The following is a 19,336-nucleotide window of genomic DNA, read 5'->3' as shown; positions in this document are numbered from 1 at the left end:
GTTCAAATTTAGCTTCAAGCATGACTCTGGGTAAGTAGCTTAATCTCTGTCTTCATTTCCACTGAAAAAACATGGATATCCTAATAGCACTTGTGTCCCAGAGTGGTTATGAGGATGAGATGATATTGGCAAAGTGCTTATAATAGTGCCTGGAACATAATAGGTGTTTAATAAATGCTTTTTCTCTTTCCTTTCCCCCTCCCCCAATCGGTTCTTGATGAAGCAATGTTGCATCTATATAAATGTTTATACATATTTAGTGTCCAAATGTAAAACCTATTATTTATGGGAGCAGAAATCAAGAAATTTAGTGGCAAATGTGAAAATAATGAAATGTTGCTAATATATATTAAGTGCAGGATGGACACTTTGTTTTCACTTAGCATTCACTGAGCTTAAGCTATCACACACATCCCTAGACTATCATCTTTTTAATTAGTGATATTATCTATGTGAGTATTCTTTCCAATAAAGCAGATAACCCATGATTTGAAACTTTTCCATGTCCTCACATAATTTTCCACAAAGTGTCCACCCAACTTGAGGAAGAATATCTACCTGTGGAGCAAATGTACTGCTGATGGGTTCTCCCTTACAGTGTATCTTTTTTTAAATCTCCCACCATAGGCAGGTGGAACATTGACATTGTCAGTTCTAACTGGCTAGCCAGCTCCAGCCAAATGCATCAGAAACAAGTCCTTGGACTACTCATTAAAAACCACTGAAGAAAAGCACTTATGACTGCGAAGAACTAGATTTTGCCCACCAGTAGTTGGGGAATATGAGATCTGCATGTGACTACTGCCATCAACCACAAGATAGGGAAGAGTTGAGAATTTCAATGGACCACATCCCCACTGGTTATTCATCAGTTAGAAATGTCCTAAACTGTCCAAGGGAGGGGCTGAATAATGTACTTCCAAAACTATCTGTTTATGGATCTGCACAAAGGGACTTCAAGGTCTTTAGTCACCAGAAAGATCTATTAATTTATTGGTTAATCAATAAAGTTTATTTTCTTACCCAAAGTCCCTTGGAATTTTAAATTGTCTCATGACCTTTGAATTGAACTTTATAGAGAGGTAGAAATTCTAAGATGTAGGGTTCCAACTGCATTTCAGGCATGGACAATCTAATCTGTACAAAGAATTGGAGATAGAACACAGTGAAAATATACTGTAAAAATTTGCCAGGTCTTTCCCATTACTTATTCATTTTCTTCCTTCCTCTCCCTCCTACTACATTATCCTCTCTTTTTAACCCTTTTGTTGACTTTCCCCACTCAGAAATATGAGTGGTTTGAGATCATCCCTCTTTCCCAACTCATTCTTTGGTGGTACCCTTTTCTAAGAAATTTTCATTTACTTTGTCCTCACTCTTTTCCCTTCTAGTCTATTCCAAGTCCTATTTTCCCATTCATGCACTATATAGTCTTAACTTATTCCTCCTTTATTCTCCATGTCCCTACTGAGACTTAGGGCTTCTTGAGCTCTTTTCTTAATCACATTTCTATTTTATTGAATGTATAGGTCTTAAGCCCTATTTCCTTCTCTTTGTGGGTCTTAGTTTATTTTTTTTGTCTTTGAAGAAGACTATTTCTGCTGAATCTCACTCAGAAAAGTTATTTCGTGAAACCATATTATATGGTGAGAGTGATTCTATTCAAAGTCATGAGACTTAGTCCTTGCCCTGGCCTTTTTGATGCCTCAGTACACTCAAGGTCAGGTTATCCTGTTTCAGATTTTATGACCCATCTCCTACCTGTCTGAGTATTGGTTGCTTCATGAAATCTATATACCTGCTCCCCTAGGGTGGAATGCTATCTTAGAAAGTCTAACCTTTGTCCAGAGAAGATGGTTTTCTGTTTTACCCATTTCTTCCCACAAAACCCATTTTGAGATTTCCTTTTCTTTCACCATAGATATAGACTTCCATCCCTTCTGCAGTTATGTGGAAACATTCTTTAATTTCACCCTTTCATTTCCTCCTTTAGGGTGAAATTCATCTCCCATTCTTGCCAAACTTATCTCCCCTCCATTGCTTTCACCTGTGATAATTAAAATGTTTGGGAGCAAGGAAAATATATATATCAATTATGACCGCTGAAATATGTTTTCTACTGTGTCTTGGTAAGATGGTCGCCAGGTAATATATTCCCAATTTATGAATATGCCCAAGCCAACTGGGTTTTATTGAGAAATTTAATTTATAATACACTGATTAATCAATAGAAAAAGAGAAAGTAAGAAAGGAATAAGAATGAATAAATCAGTCAGTTGGTTTTATCACTCACCCAAGATCTCTCTAGGTAAGGCTTCTCATGCCAACCTCAGGCTCCACCTTCAAGAGAGCCTCCTTTCAAGAAATGTTTCCAGAGAATTCTCCTCCTTCAGAGCCAGCCTTCTCTCCTGGTCCTCCCACAGAGCAACCTCCTCAGTCCTCCTTCAGAGCCACCTCGCTCAGAGCAAAACCTCCTTCTCTCCTCAGACCCCACTATCTTTAAGGAAACCATCTAAGTCCCCTCTCCTCAGTTCTCACATCTACCAATCACTGTCAATGTCTCCCCTGTGCCAATGGTGGCTCTAGCTTAACCCAGGACCGCCAGAGGTCTGTTTCCTTTGCACATGTCTATTGTAGGTCATATTCTCAAATAATTAAATCTTGATCTATGCTGCAGCCCTTCCTAAATCCTGTTACTCTGAGTAGGGTGGAGATTGTAAGTTCCAAGACCTGGTTCTGTCATTCCAAGTATCTCTATTGTATCAATTCTAAAATCAATCATGACTCAAAGAACTTCCTGTTCTATGCTTAAGCATAGGTCAAAGCCCTTTCCATTGTTTAGCAAAAGGCTTCTGTCCTAAAGTAGTCTTAAGTAGGGAGGAGAAAGACCCTCCCATGCCAAGGGTTTTCACATTCCAATAGAGTTCTTACTATCAGTAGGAAATTTTTCAAGTATGAAATTTCCCAATGGGGAAATTTCCAACATTCATAAGTCTAAGAAATTTTAAGGTTTACACACCCTACCCTTTTTCTGCCATAGCATTTCAATCTTACTAAAGAATTAAATAAATTATTTTTCCTTCTGTTTACTTTCAGGATTGGGTCAGGGTATTCAGGGTATAACATCAGCTCCCATCTGTCTCTTGCCTAACTTTTTTTCTGGTTGAATAACTACACTGTGGTTACTTCCATAAAAGATTGTGCTTCATTTACAGAAGAATATATTAATTTAGATTTTCCTTCTAATTTTTAAAATTAATTTTCATACAAATAAAGTCAGATCTAAACATTTAAGAAAATATTATTGTTCATGAGTAGGCAGAGCTAACATAATAAAAATGACAATTCTGCCTAAATTAATTTACTTATTCAGTACCATAGCAATCAAACTATAAAAGAATTATTTTATAGAACTAGAAAAAAACAACAAAATTCATCGAGGAACAAAATGTCAAGAATATCAAGGGAATTAATGGGAAAAAATGAAGGAAGGTAGCCTAGTGGTACCAGATCTCAAACTATACTATGAAGCAATAATCATCAAAATAGTCTGGTACTAGCTAAGAAATAGAATGGTAGATCAATGGAATAGATAAGATACACAATATACAGGTATAAATGAACTTAGCAATTTAGTGTTTGATAAACCTCCAAATCCCAGTTTTTGAGATATGAACTCATTCTTTAACAAAATCTGCTGGGAAAACATGGAAAACTAGTATGGCAGAAACTAGGTATAGACTAATATTTCACACCCATTTTGACCATGATAAGGTCAAAATGGGTATATGATTTAGATATAAAGAGTGATACTATAGCTAAATTAGGGGAACCAATAACCATTTTCCTATCAGATCTTTGGAGAAGGGAAAAATTTATGACCAAATGAGATAGAGAACATTATAAGATTTAAAATTAATAATTTTGGTTATATTAAGTTAAAAGACTTTTGTAGAAACAAAACTGATGTAACTGAGATAAGAAGGGAAACAACAAAGTGGGGGAAATTTTTTATAAATTTCTCTGATAAAGGTTTAATTTCACAAATTTATAAAGAACTAAGAGAAACTTATAAGATTATAAGCCATTCCCCAATTGACAAATGGTCCAAGGATATGGACATGCAATTTTCAGATGAAGAAATCAAAGCCTTCAATAATCATATGAAAAAAATATTCTAAATTACTCTTGATAATGCAGATTTAAACAAATGAGGTACCACCTCATACCTTGCAGATTGGACAATATGACAGTAAAGAAAAGTGATAAATGTTGAAGGGGACGTGGCAAAATTGGGCCACGAATGCATTGTTGATGGAATTATGAACCGATCTAACAATTCGGGAGGGCAATTTGGAACCATGACCAAAGAGCTATAGTGCTACTGGGTTTATATCCCAAAGGGATAATAAAAAGAGGGAAAGGACCTACTTGTACAAAAATATTCATAGCAGCTTTTTTTATGTTGGCAAAGAATTGGGAATTATGGGTATGTCCATCAATTGGGGGATGGCTGAACAAATTGTGGTATATGATGGTGATGGAATAGTGTTGTGCTAGAAGTAATGACAATCAGGTTGATTTCAGAAAATGCTATAAAGATCTTCAGGAACTAATCCAGAATGAAATAAGCAGAACTGGGAGAACTTTGTACACAGTAATAGCAATATTGTATGATGATCAACTGAAAACTTGGCTATTCTCAACAATGCAATGATCTAGGACTGTCAGTACTGTTCATCTCCAGAGAAAGAACTATTGGAGTTGAATGGATGCAGAGCAAAGCATACTATCTTTCACAACAGTATTTATGGCTTTATTGTAGGGGGAGGGCAGTTTATATGAATGTACTCCTACAACAATGACCAATATAGAAGTATGTTTTGTATGATTAAAAAAAAAAGAATAGGTGCTATTTTGATTTTCTACCTGTATCCCCAGCCCTCAAAGCATGGTGATAGGCTTAATAATAATAATGCTTAATAAATGTTTTTTCAATCAGTCATTTTTCATCCTTTAAAAAAATTCCTACTTTGTCCTCTTGCTTCATCCCTTTCTTTTTTTTTTTTTTTTTTAAATTTTAATATTATTTTATTTGGTCGTTTTCATACATTATTCACTGGAAACAAAGATCGTTTTCTTTTCCTCCCCTCCCCCCCCCCCCCCCCCCCCCCCGCCTTTCCCTCTCCCATAGCCGACGCATGATTCCACTGGTTATCACATGTGTTCTTGACTCGAACCCATTTCCCTGTTGTTGGAGTTTGCATTATAGTGTTCATTTAGAGTCTCTCCTCAGTCTTATCTCCTCCAACCCTGTGGTCGAGCAGTTGCTTTTCAGCGGTGTTTTTACTCCCACAGTTTATCCTCTGCTTGTGGGTAGTATTTTTTTTTAGATCCCTGCAGATTGTTCAGGGAAATTGCATTGATACTTATGGAGAAGTCCATCACCTTCGATTGTTCCACAATGTATCAGTCTCTGTGTATAATGTTTTCCTGGTTCTGCTCCTTTCGCTCTGCATCACTTCCTGGAGGTTGTTCCAGTTCACATGGAATTCCTCCACTTTATTATTCCTTTTAGCACAATAGTATTCCATCACCAACATATACCACAATTTGTTTAGCCATTCCCCAATTGAGGGGCATCCCCTCATTTTCCAATTTTTGGCCACCACAAAGAGCGCAGCTATGAATATTTTTGTACAAGTCTTTTTGTCCATTATCTCTTTGGGGTACAAGCCCAGCAGTGCTATGGCTGGATCAAAGGGCAGACAGTCTTTTATCGCCCTTTGGGCATAGTTCCAAATTGCCCTCCAGAATGGTTGGATCAATTCACAACTCCACCAGCAATGAATTAATGTCCCCACTTTGCCACATCCCCTCCAGCATTCATTACTTTGCATAGCTGTCATGTTAGCCAATCTGCTAGGTGTGAGATGATACCTCAGAGTTGTTTTGATTTGCATCTCTCTGATTATAAGAGATGTAGAGCACTTTTTCATGTGCTTATTAATAGTTTTGATTTCTTTGGCTGAGAATTGCCTGTTCATGTCCCTTGCCCATTTGTCAATTGGAGAATGGCTTGATTTTTTGTACAATTGATTTAGTTCTTTATAAATTTTAGTAATTAAACCCTTGTCAGAGGTTTTTATGAAGATTGTTTCCCAATTTGTTGCTACCCTTCTGATTTTGGTTACATTGGTTTTGTTTGTACAAAAACTTTTTAATTTGATGTAATCCAGATTATTTATTTTGCATTTTGTAATTCTTTCTAATTCTTGCTTGGTTTTGAAGTATTTCCCTTCCCAAAGGTCTGACATGTATACTATTCTGTGTTCGCCTAATTTTCTTATAGTTTCCTTCTTTATGTTCAAGTCATTCATCCATTTTGAATTTATCTTGGTGTAGGGTGTGAGGTGTTGATCTAAGCCTAATCTTTCCCACACTGTCCTCCAATTTTCCCAACAGTTTTTATGAAATAGTGGATTTTTGTCCCAAAAGCTGGGATCTTTGGGTTTGTCATATACTGTCTTGCTGAGGTTGCTTGCCCCCAGTCTATTCCACTGATCCTCCTTTCTGTCTCTTAGCCAGTACCAAATTGTTTTGATGACCGCTGCTTTATAATATAGTCTGAGATCTGGGACTGCAAGACCCCCTTCCTTTGTATTTTTTTTCATTAATTCCCTGGGTATCCTTGATCTTTTGTTTTTCCAAATGAACTTTGTTATGTTTTTTTCTAAATCAGTAAAAAAAATTTTTGGGAGTTCCATGGGTATGGCACTAAATAGATAGATGAGTTTGGGTAGGATGGTCATTTTTATTATATTGGCTCGTCCTACCCATGAGCAGTTAATGTTTTTCCAATTGTTCAAGTCTAGTTTTAGTTGTGTGGAAAGTGTTTTGTAGTTGTGTTCATATAGATCCTGTGTTTGTCTCGGGAGATAGATTCCTAAGTATTTTATTTTGTCTTGGGTAATTTTGAATGGGATTTCTCTTTCTAGTTCTTGCTGCTGAGCTGTGTTGGAATTATATAGAAATGCTGATGACTTATGTGGGTTTATTTTGTATCCTGCAACTTTGCTAAAGTTGTTGATTATTTCAATTAGCTTTTTGGTTGAATCTCTAGGATTCTTTAAGTAGACCATCATGTCATCTGCAAAGAGTGATAATTTGGTCTCCTCCTTGCCTATTTTGATGCCTTCAATTTCTTTTTCTTCTCTAATTGCTACTGCTAGTGTTTCTAATACAATGTCAAATAATAGAGGTGATAATGGGCATCCTTGTTTCACTCCTGATCTTAATGGGAATGGATTTAGTTTATCCCCATTGCAGATGATATTAGCTGATGGTTTTAGATATATACTGTTTATTATTTTTAGGAATGACCCTTCTATTCCTATGCTTTCTAGTGTTTTTAGTAGGAATGGGTGTTGTATTTTATCAAAGGCTTTTTCTGCATCTATTGAGATAATCATGTGATTCTTGTTGGTTTGCTTGTTGATGTGGTCAATTATGTGGATAGTTTTCCTAATGTTGAACCAGCCCTGCATCCCTGGTATGAATCCTACTTGATCATGGTGGATGACCCTTCTAATCACTTGCTGGAGTCTTTTTGCTAGTATCCTATTTAAGATTTTTGCATCTATATTCATTAGGGAGATTGGCCTATAGTTTTCTTTCTCTGTTTTTGGCCTGCCTGGCTTTGGAATTAGTACCATGCTTGTGTCATAAAAGGAGTTTGGTAGGACTCCCTCTTTGCTTATTATGTCGAATAGTTTGTATAATATTGGGGTTAACTGTTCTCTGAATGTTTGATAGAATTCACTGGTGAATCCATCAGGCCCTGGGGATTTTTTCTTAGGCAGTTCTTTGATGGCTTGATGGATTTCAATTTCTGATATGGGATTATTTAAGAAAACTATTTCTTCTTCTGTTAGTCTAGGCAATTTATATTTTTGTAAATATTCATCCATATCACCTAGATTGGTAAATTTATTGCCATATAGTTGGGCAAAGTAGTTTTTAATGATTGCCTTAATTTCCTCTTCATTTGAGGTGAGATCCCCCTTTTCATCCTTGATGCTATTAATTTGCCTTTCTTCTTTCCTTTTTTTAATTAAATTAACCAGTACTTTGTCTATTTTGTCTGTTTTTTCAAAGTACCAGCTTCTAGTCTTGTTTATTAGCTCAATAGTTCTGTCACTTTCTATTTTATTAATTTCTCCCTTAATTTTTAGGATCTCTAGTATGGTTTTCTTCTGGGGGTTTTTAATTTGTTCATTCTCAAGTTTTTTGATTTGCATTTCCAATTCCTTGGTCTCTGTCCTCCCTAATTTGTTAATATATGCACTCAGGGATATGAATTTTCCTCTAAGTACTGCCTTGGCTGCATCCCATAAGGTTTGAAAGGATGTTTCGCCGTTGTCATTTTCTTCAACGAAATTGTTAATTGTTTCTATGATTTCTTCTCTAACTATCCGATTTTGGAGTATCATGTTATTTAATTTCCAATTAATTTTTGATTTGGGTCTCCATGTACCCTTGCCGATCAATATTTTAATTGCCTTGTGATCTGAAAAGGCTGCAGTTAATATTTCTGCTTTTCTGCATTTAAGTGCCATGTTTCTATGACCTAGTGTATGATCTATTTTTGTGAATGTGCCATGTGGTGCTGAAAAGAAGGTGTATTCTTTTTTGTCCCTATTTATTTTTCTCCATATGTCTATTAATTCTAATTTTTCTAAGATTTCATTCACCTCTTTTACCTCTTTCTTATTTATTTTTTGATTTGATTTATCTAAATTTGATAGTGGTTGGTTCAAGTCTCCCACTAATATGGTTTTACTGTCTAATTCCTCCTTCAATTCTCCTAGTTTCTCTATTAAAAATTTGGATGCTATACCATTTGGTGCATACATGTTGATTAGTGATATTTCCTCATTGTCTATACTTCCTTTTAGCAGAATATATTTACCTTCCCTGTCCCTTTTGATCAGGTCTATTTGTACTTTGGCTTTGTCAGATATCATGATTGCAACTCCTGCCTTCTTTCTATCGGTTGAGGCCCAAAAGGTCTTACTCCAACCTTTAATTCTAACCTTGTGAGTGTCAACCCGTCTTATATGTGTTTCTTGAAGACAACATATGGTAGGGTTTTGTGTTCTAATCCAATCTGCTATTTGTCTGCGTTTTATGGGTGAGTTCATCCCATTCACGTTCAAAGTTATGATTGTTATTTGTGGATTCGCTGGCATTTTGATGTCTTCCCCTAGTTCTGACCTTTCTTCTTTAGCTTTCTCCTTTTGAACCAGTGATTTACTTTAGGTCAGTCCCCCTAGTCCCCTCCCTTGAGATGCTTCCCTTTCTAGCCCCTCCCTTTTTATGCTCCCTTCCCCTCCCCCCTCTCCTTCCCTCCCTTTTTGTGCTCCCTCCCCCCTCCCCCTCCTTAATTTTCCTTTCTTTCTTGCCCTAATGGATAAGATAGAATTCAGGATCCCACTGGATCTAGATGTTCTTCCCTCTCAGATTTGATTTCACTGAGAGTAAGGTTTAAGTACTTCCACTTCACGCTCTCTTCCTCTCCTTCTCATATGAGAGTTCTTCCCCTCCCCTTCCCATGTGTATCTTTATATGGGAAAGTTTATTCTATTGATTCCCCCCCTATTTCTTGAAGTTAATCTTAGTATTATCACGGTTCCCCCCTCCCTTTTCCTTTTTTTTGCCCCAACTTTCCCCAAATCTTCTTGATTCCCCAATCTTTCCCTGTGCATGTTTCTTCTAACTACTCTTATGATGATACAATTTATGAGAGTTACACAAAACATTTTCCCCACATATTAATATATATAATTAGATGTAAATGTAGTCCTTATAGAAGAGAGTTTGACTTAAAGAGAAAGATAAGATTTATCTCCTTTTCCCTTTCTTTCATATTTACCTTTTCATGTTTCTCTTGCTTTCTGTGCTTGGATATCGAACTTTCCACAGAGCTCTGGTCTTTTCTTAGCAAATGCTTGGAAATCTTCTATTTTGTTGAATGCCCATACTTTCCCCTGGAAGTATATAGTCAGTTTTGCTGGGTAGTTGATTCTTGGTTGGAGACCCAGCTCTCTTGCCTTTCTAAATATCGTGTTCCATGCTTTGCGGTCTCTTAGTGTGTTAGCCGCTAAGTCATGTGTGATCCTTATGGGAGCCCCCTTATATCTGAAGCTCTTCTTCTTGGCTTCTTGTAGGATTTTCTCCTTTACTTGGAAGCTCTTGAATTTGGCAATTACATTCCTAGGCGTTGTCTTTTGGGGATTTAGTATAGAAGGTGTTCTATGAATCCTTTCTATTTCTATTTTGCCCCCTTGCTCCAGAACGTGGGGGCAATTTTCTTTTATAATCTCCTCTAGAATAAAATCCAATTTGTTGTTTACCTCTGGTTTTTCTGGGAGACCGATGATACGGAGATTTTCTCGTCTTCCTCTGTTCTCCAGGTCCGTGACCTTCTCAGTGAGATATTTTCTGTTTTCTTCCAATTCATTAATTATTTGGGTTTGCTTTATTGATTCTTGCTGTTTTATCATCTCACTTTCTTCGAGGTCCTTAATTCTGGTCATTAGGGACTGGATTTGCTTTTCAGCCTTGTCTGCCCTTGTATTGGATGCTTCGAGTTCTTTTTCCAATTGAGCAGTCTTATCTGTCAGACAGCTGATCTCTTTCTCCCATTTTTCTTTCCAGAAGGTTTCCATCTTTTGGATAAGTTCCAGTTTGAGATCTTCCAGAGCTTGTTGATAGTTTCCATTTTGGGAGGCGTGTTCTGAATTTTTTTGGATTTCCTCTTCATTCTCCTCTTTCCCTTGGGTACTTCCACCATAAAAGTTTTCAATAGTCACTTTTTTCCCTTTCTTCCTGGAGGCTTGATTTTGGGCCATGTGAGCCATCCCTTTGGTGGTTTTATTTCCCTTTCCTTTTTGGTCTGGGGTCTGGGTTATAAGAGCGGTTTTTCTGTGAATTTAGGTTGCTTCAGACTAGTTCTTCCCAGCCTCCGAGCCCAGGTATTCAGCTCCGCCCAGATAATCCGTGCGCCTTGTTCAGCGCAGCCCGCCCGAAGTCCGCTGGCTTCTCCAGTGAAAGCGCCCTGAGACGTTTTTTCCTGGCAGTCCCCAGATCCCAAGGACCCTGGAGTGCCCCCCCAGACAGAGACGCTCCCCACTCACTCGCTGTCCCGGTGAGCGCTCAGGTAGCTCACTCTGGTTTAGTGGGGGAGGTGGGGTGGGGGAAGGGCGGCTCAGTTCACTTTTCTGTGCAAGCTTTTCCTTCTTATTTTAGTGTGGAAATGTTCAAGCCCCACGTACCTTTGCCTCTGTGGGGTACTGGGGAGTCCTTCTGTTCCTCCAAAGGTGATTTTATGCTCCTTTGATGTAGTCTATTTCGTTCGGTGCTGGGGAGAGGAAACGTGCGGCGTCTAGATTGCAGCCATGATTACCCGGAAGTCCATCCCTTTCTTTTTAACCTTACCTCTTCCACTGTTATTCAGAACCTAGGCCTGAGACTCCTCTGCCTCCTTGAATAAAAGTATGTGAGATCCTGGATCCCTGGCTGCTAGCTAGAATACATTTCATGGTCAAAGGATAGACCTCTGGTAGGTTTCTAATCCTCTTTTCCTCCAGCATATAAACTCCCTGCTCTTTACATAAGAAGGATGTTCTGTCCAGCTGCCCAACTTCATCAGCACTCTCTTTTTGTAGCATGAGTAGATGAGTATCATTGTGCCCTACATCTAGCAGAACAGAGAAGAATAATCCTGAATTGCTGCAGAAGAAGACTGGGAACTAGTCACAACAGTCTGAAAATACAAGCTTATGAGGTTGTCTGACTGAGCCTGGAATATGAGTGGGCTTTGGGAAATTATGGAAAATGGAAGATTTAAATATTTCTGTTTTCCAGGCTCATCTGATAAGGTGTTTATGTGTGGTTGATTCAGTTCTACTGAATTCTACATAGAATGCACATCTTTCTATCTTCTTTCCTCCCTCCCTCCCTCCCTCCCTCCCTCCCTCCCTCCCTCCCTTCCTTCCTTCCTTCCTTCCTTCCTTCCTTCCTTCCTTCCTTCCTTCCTTCCTTCCTTCCTTCCTTCCTTCCTTCCTTTTCACTCTTTTCCTTTCTTTCTTCCTTTATTTGAGGCCTTTTGATAGGATGAGACTGTGAAAAAAACAACCATCCTACCATTTGGCTAATTCAAACTGGTTTTTCCCTCCACCAGTTATACTGTTTTATGAGGAGATATTACTCATAAACTTCCACCGTTATCCTCTGTAAGATTTTACAAATAAGTTTATAATCTAAATCAGTCTTGCCCCAGGCTACTCTCTTCTTGGCAAGTAGATCAAGTGTTGCTAACTAGGAAGGTTTTTAGCCTCTCTTGGTCTTACTTTATGGCAACTGATTACATCAGTTTAGGTTTAAATTGTTTTAATTACAAGTCATGTCTCCTCCTCCTCATCCTTCTGCTTTTCCATCTTCTCTACTTCTTCCTCCTTCACCCTTCTGAAACCCTCATCATCTTTTTTCTTCTTTCTCCTCTTTTCTAGCTTATTCATACTGATCTTGAAATTTTGACAAGTCAGTGGTTTGTACACCCTAGGAATGTCTACCATATCAGAAATGAAACCTTTCCTGCCCATTACTCTATCTATTTATCTAAAATAAGTAGGGCATACTTATTTTCCTAAAGAATTTACAAGTAATATTTTCAAAAGCACAAGGCTTCCCCATACTCTGCATATCTTTAGGCTCTCTCATTCCCTATATCTCAAACATATTTTCCAAGATATTTTTCCCTGAATTATGACCATTTTAATATTTGAAATCATTAAATGACAAAGAATATTATGATTAAACTTGGGAGTCCTTGAGTTCATCATAGAATATATACCTTTTTATCATCTGCAACAAAGGCTGGTACATAAGCCGCATTTATTTTCATGATAGTTTTTTTGCAATACTATGGAATTGAATGGAATGTAACATATATGTATATATATACATGTATATATATATATGTCTCATGAAACGATGTTTTTAGTTAAATTTGGATACCTGATAAAACCAAGTTCTTTATTTGTCTCTTCAAGAAGAACCTGAGAATCATCCTACAACTTTAATTGCTACTTCCTTCTTTCTTCTAGTTTCTTGTATAGAAAAAATGTCAAGGTTGATTCCATTCAGTTCTTTTAGTAGCTGAAGAGAATGGGTAAAAGTAATAAACATTTATGTAGAGCCTATGATGTGCCAGGCACTGTGCTAAGCACTTTTTAAATAAATATCTCATTTGATGCCAACAACAACTTTGCAAGGTAGGTGCTATAATTATCTCCATTTTACTGTTGAGGAAACTGAGGAAGAGATTAAAGAGACTTGTCTAGGGTCACACAGCTAGTAATTATCAAGATTTCTAGACTCCAAACCCAGGATTCTATCCACTGCACCAGTAGCTAAAATAATGTTTTAGAGAAGGTTTAAAAATGTTGAGATTTTCAGCACCCTCTGCATCCTTTTCTGCTATTTAGACACTGTCATTATATAAAAGTGAAACAGAGAACCACAAAAGACTGAAGGATATTTTGTATTTTTTTCCCATGGGTTTCCATGACTCAAGAATTTATTGCCAAATGGTAAGCCTTTGGGCAAGAGGTTTTGGCTTCCTTAACGAAGCTCTTCTCCAGAAAGAAGACATACTACTAGAGATCTAAAGGATAGAAAAAATCCTGCTGGCAAAGGTTTTTGTTTTTTTCTTAAAAAAAAAAAAAAACAAACACCTCATCTTCTGTCTTTAAATCAATACTACCTGTTGGTCCCAAGGCAGGACAGTGAGAAGGGCTAGGCTAGCAATGGTTACATAGCTAGGAGGTATCTGAGATCATATTTGAACCCAGGACCTCCTGTCTCTGGGCTTGGCTCTCAATCCACTGAACCACTTAATTGTTCCCCTGACAAAGGCTTTTGATGCCACTTTGCCCTAAATCTGTGGAAACACACACTTCAGACACCAAGAAAATATTCAAAGTGTTCTATTAAGATTTGGTTTAGATTAATCAGTGATTAATAGTTATTACATATTAGTGAGAAAATATATATATATATATATATATATATATATATATATATATATATATATATATATACCATTGAACTTAACTATTGGTATTCTTTTAAAATATTTCCATCAATTGTTCCCTTTTTTCTTTTCTTTAGAGAATATGATTTTATTAATTAATTTCTGGGAAGGGGGGAAAACCACATTCCCCTCCAGATTGAATCTTCACTTGTGGCATAGAGCAGCAATTAAGCTAACATTGATACAGGAATTATATTTACAACCTTCTGACCTAGTAGACACTTCTCTGCCAGGAAGAGATCTGTTTTGTAGGGGCAGTTAGATAGCCAAGCAGATAGAATGCCAGTCCTGGAGTCAGAAGGATGTGGGTTCAATTGTGGCTTTTGATGCTTCCTGACTGTGTGACCCTGGGTAAGTCATTTAACACCCATTACCTAGCCCTTTCTCCTCTTCTGCTTAGTAGTGATTCTAAGACAGAAGAAGGTAAGAGTTTTTCATAAAAAGGGAAGAAAATATGTTTTGTTATCTGTTCCCTGGAACTTTTAGTGATGTTTCACTTATTCAAAATTCCATTTATTTTTAGGCATCTTTCATTTACATTACTGTAGTATTATGTACATTATTCGTTTATTTCTATTTATTTCACCATATGGCAGTTCACACAAATCTTCATGATTCATTGGATTCCTCATGTACATGATTTCTCACTGAACAAGAATATCCAATTACATTCATATACTAGTTTTTTCAGCCAGTGTCAGATGATGGACAATTCCTTTGTTACCAGTTCTTTGATGTCACAAAGAGTATGCTATGAATATTTTAGTATATTTTAAAATTTAAAATTTCTACTTTTCATTTTGCTTCTAGAGAGCAATGTAGACAGAGCAATGGGACCTGAGTTCAAATCTATTAAGGCAGTTACTAGCTGTGTGACCCTGGACAAGACAATTCACCTCTATCTCAGATTTCTCATCTATAAAATGGAAATAATAATAGCACCTACCTCCCAGGGATGTTGTGAGGATCAAATGAGAAAGTCATTATAAAGCATGCACTTGGCAAAAGCAGATGCTACATAAATATTAATTATGAGTGATATCATTACTTTCTTGGATTATAAACTCAGTAGTGGAATTTCTGTGTCAAAGAATATTGGGTTTAGTCTTCTTTGTTTTGTTGTCTAGTCATTCCATCCTATCTGACTCTTTGGGGTTTTCTTGACAAAATAATGGAGCAGTTTGCTCTCCAGCTCATTTCACAGTTGAAGAAATTGAGGCAAATAGGGTTAAGTGTTTTGCCCAGAGTCACTCAGTTGAACTCTGTTCTTCCTGACTCCAGGCCTGATGTACTATCCACTGTGCCACCCAATTCCAAATTTAGATGGACCACAAATAGACCACATCAGAGCTCCGCTAACAAGCCATAGCCTCCCCATCATTCACTGTTCCCATTTCCCCCCTATGGCTAGGATAATAGGAAACCTCAGAATTGTTTTAACCTTCATTTCTCATACCAGTCATGATTTGGAGTATTTGCACATGGCCATTTCTATGGGCTTTTTTGTTTTACTTTAATTTTTTAATTTTACTTTAATTTTTTTTCTATTTCTAGTTTGTAATTATTCTTTTGTTCATATCCTTTGATCTTTTATCTACCGGAGCATGGCTGTTGGTCAAAACCATGCAGATTGGTGCCCATTTCCTAAATATCCTGGATATTTGTCTTTTCCTGATGATATTTGGTGCAAATGTTTTCTGTACTTCATAATTTCTTATTCTGTTCATTGATTTTGTTTAGGTGAGTTTTAAATCTTATGAGGTTAGAGTTGTCTACTTTGTCCTTTGTGATATATTCTTTCCTTTACCTTGTGAAAGATATTTAATCTTACTCTTTTCTATTTTTTTCTTATTATTATATGACCTATTTTGAAATTATTCAGACAGCATATCAGTTTTGAGCAGATACTGGTTTAAGGTCCAAATTGTTGGCTTAAGCCTAATTTATAAGAAGTTGTTTTCCAATTTCCCCACAAATTCTTGTCCAAAAGGGAGTCTTTTCCCCAGCAATTGATATTCTTGTATTTATTGAACAGCAGCTGGCTATTTTCAGTTGTTCTTGTCCATCTTAGAGCTGGTTTCTCTGATCTACTATTATATAAATAATACCAAATCGTTGGGATGACTACAGCTGTATATGGACTTCCTTTTAACAGCAAGTAACTGCTTATGCATAACTTTTTTCATAAATGTTGAGAGAAAAAGTTGAGGGAAAGCCGGCTGATCTGCATGAGGGAGGCTTGGATCATCCAACCAGCATGCCCCGGGTGGCAGCTCACTTGATTCTCAGGCATAATATCAAAGAGGAATTAAAATAACTTCTAGAAGGCACAACTTCCAATGCCAAACCTCCAAAGGAAGGGAAAACCCAGGAGCATTCACTATGGCTCTGAAAGTAAGTCAAAGGCACAATATGCTGGATAGAACATTGAGGCTGAGATCCGGAAGCCTTGAATTCAAATCCCACCTCAGACACTTCCTTGCTGGGTGATCCTAGGAGCGCCATTTAACCTGTCAGTCTCCAGTTCATCATCTGTAAAATGAGGATCATCATTGTGTTATGATTAATAAAAATTTGAATAAAATCAATTTTTAAAGCCATCTCCACAGGGGTCGTGAGGATCGGACAGAATGTTTCCAGAACCTTTCATCTCTACGCCAATGCTAGCCATCATTAAGTGGGTAGGTGGAAGGAGCTGGGAAGAAGGGGACTTGGAAAGCCTGAGCCCATTTTCCCTGGCACTCTAGAGACTGAAAGAGATCTTTCCTGCAGGGTAGAACCACCTTGCATGGGCCTGGGTGGAAAGGCCCTTGGAAAGCAGAAATCCTCCGGGCTCTGAGGCCCTGGATCTGGGGAGGAGGATCATGGCTCTGCAGCAACCCAGAGAGGTGAGGATAATGTAGAAGGCTGTGACAAGTGGGGGTGGGAGGAGGGGCCAGCAGATATTTTTGAAGAAAGAATGTGCGTTGGAGGGAAACCAAAAGTGCCCACAATGCCTAAAAATGCACCAGCTGTCCTGGCTTTTCTATCTAAATGAGACAAAGAATGTCCGATCCCATTCCAGGATGGGGGCAGAATAATCCCAAGGCTGCTGGATTCCCACAGAGAGGGCTGTTTCCTGAGGTCACCCTTCAGATTTGTTTGACCTTTTTTTATTTTTTATTTTCTTTGGGATGGTGGGGGATAGTATGCCCAAAGCCAAGCTTGCCTAATCCCCAATGATGGGCCTGGAAGGGACTTTCAGAGTTCACCCAGGCCCTCCCCGGCCTCAAGGCAGAGCCACACCTAAAAAACCCAGACAGATGAGCATCTCTTCTATTTTTATAGACCTGCCCAGTGGAGGTACCACTGCCTTTTGTTGTTGTTCAGAAATCCAGTATTTAGCACCCCTCACTAATGGTGGATGCTTTGAGTCTCCTCATACTGATGGAAATGCTTTCATCCACCCCTCACTGATGGAAATGCTTTCATCCGCCCCTCACTGATGGAAATGCTTCTCTATGCCTAAACAAATCCCCCAACATTCTTCCTTCCCATTCTGGATGGAGATGAAGAATCCACAGCTTCTTATTTAGAAACTAGAAGCCTGTTTATTTCTTCCTACGGTCAAATATTTCTATGCTTTCTAACATGGACATATCCCTGCTTCATGGGCATGAAGGCTGACAATGGTATTTCTTGTTTCCTACATACTTCTCAGTGAAAATTTAAAATTTCAACCCCATTTGAATCTATAAATTTTTGGCTTCGTTGAACTTTGGTCTCCTCAACTGTAAACTGAAGGTAATGCTATTTGTACTGTTTACTAGGCAGGGCTGGTGGATAAGGAGAGAACTTTGTAAACCAACAAACATGTCATTGGGACCTAGAATAGTTATTTCCCAAGTTCATCTCTTCCAAATTCTTCCCTAGCTAGTTATGGCCCAAGACAAGGGAAAGAGAGGTCCCCAAGCCCTTTTCTCTCAGCTTAATACTGGAGCCTCAAATACAGGTCTCCTTTACCCCTAACCCCAAGAGAAAGGAACGAGACAGAAACAGACAGAGAGAGGGAAGGAAGGAAGGATCAAATGAACGAACAAAGGAACAAAGAAAGGAAGAAGGAATGAAGGAAGGAAGGAGGGAGAGAGGGAGGGAATGAAGGAAGAAAGGAGGGAGGGAGGGAAGAAGGAAGACCTAAAGAACATCTTGAATTTCATGTCTGATAGCCTTATATGAAAATCCTAAAAGCAACATTAGAAAGAGATTTGGTTTCAGACATCCTCATCCCTCATCTAAGAGTGTCCCTCCTTATTGATGTTGGTTGGTTTAAACTTTTTTAGCCATTTTTAAAAATCTACTAGTTTTATAGATACTTTGGACTGGTTAATTATACATCTTCCATTTAAAAATTCCATCTACTCAAATTCCTTTCTCTTATAGCTACCATGTCTTTTAGACTATTGCTCTATTACTTTCCTGATCCCTTTTATCCAGAACTACATCCCCAGATGCACATTCCTTCCTCCCATCCTCATATCCCTATTTAACCAAGTCCTCCAGTTTTGCCTTCCTCTGTCTGCCTTAATACCTGCCCCTTTCTACCAGGTCCTTTGGAACTTTCAATATTGCTCTTATTTCCTTATAGTAACTCTAGCCAGCCTTGCCTATGAGGACATCTTACTTTCCACAATGCTGCCATTCCACTTCCCTATTTATAGTTTTAGAAAGAATTCACATTTTCCTTGATTCTAGTAGCCAATTCCAAGTTTTCTCCCTGTCACTAGAAATGAATGACTCTTCTCTTTAGAAGTTCATGCTATTTGATTATACCACCCTCACTATCCTTGCCACTGTGATACACAAACCTCCGGATCACCCTCCCACTTACCCTAGGACCTACTTCACAGATTTCTCTTCCATAATCCCTGTGTGTGAATTAAACATCTAGGAAAAGACCAAGTCCCAGAAGTCTCACCCAGAAAGGTCAGAGTCATGTATCTTAATTTGCCAGCATGGCAGGTAGGATTCTGGACCAGCCAAAGTCAGGGGTCTGAGGTGATACCGTGGACAATTGGAGGATCTTAGGGGAGAGTGTGTCCTGAGCTTGGGAAGTGAGCAAGTGAAATGGAGTGGTCACATTCTCCCTCTGCCATTTTGGGGGCTTGAGAAAGGAGCTCTCTCAGCTGCCCCAGGGCTTAT

This window comes from Monodelphis domestica, chromosome 4, assembly GCF_027887165.1.
Source record: "Monodelphis domestica isolate mMonDom1 chromosome 4, mMonDom1.pri, whole genome shotgun sequence".
Taxonomy (NCBI): Eukaryota; Metazoa; Chordata; class Mammalia; order Didelphimorphia; family Didelphidae; genus Monodelphis; species Monodelphis domestica.
Note: the sequence above shows the minus strand (reverse complement) of the source record.